This window comes from Ipomoea triloba, chromosome 16 (assembly GCF_003576645.1).
Source record: "Ipomoea triloba cultivar NCNSP0323 chromosome 16, ASM357664v1".
In the NCBI taxonomy this organism is placed as follows: Eukaryota; Viridiplantae; Streptophyta; class Magnoliopsida; order Solanales; family Convolvulaceae; genus Ipomoea; species Ipomoea triloba.
In genome coordinates this window covers 6295544-6295744 of record NC_044931.1, presented here as the reverse complement: position 1 = coordinate 6295744, position 201 = coordinate 6295544, and positions in this window count along the sequence as shown.

Genomic DNA, 201 nt, shown 5'->3' with positions numbered 1-201 from the left:
AACAATTTCCAGATTCTTCTTGTTCCTTCTCCCTCTCTTTCCTCTCTACCTTCTCAACTCTTCTCTTCTCTTTCTACAACACTCCTAGTTCGTTACAATTGGTATCAGAGCCCTCTAATGGAGGCGAGAGTGAGTAAGCTTGAAGCTATGGTGGTCGACCTCAACAGACAGATGGAGGTGCAGTCAACAACGACGCGCGAG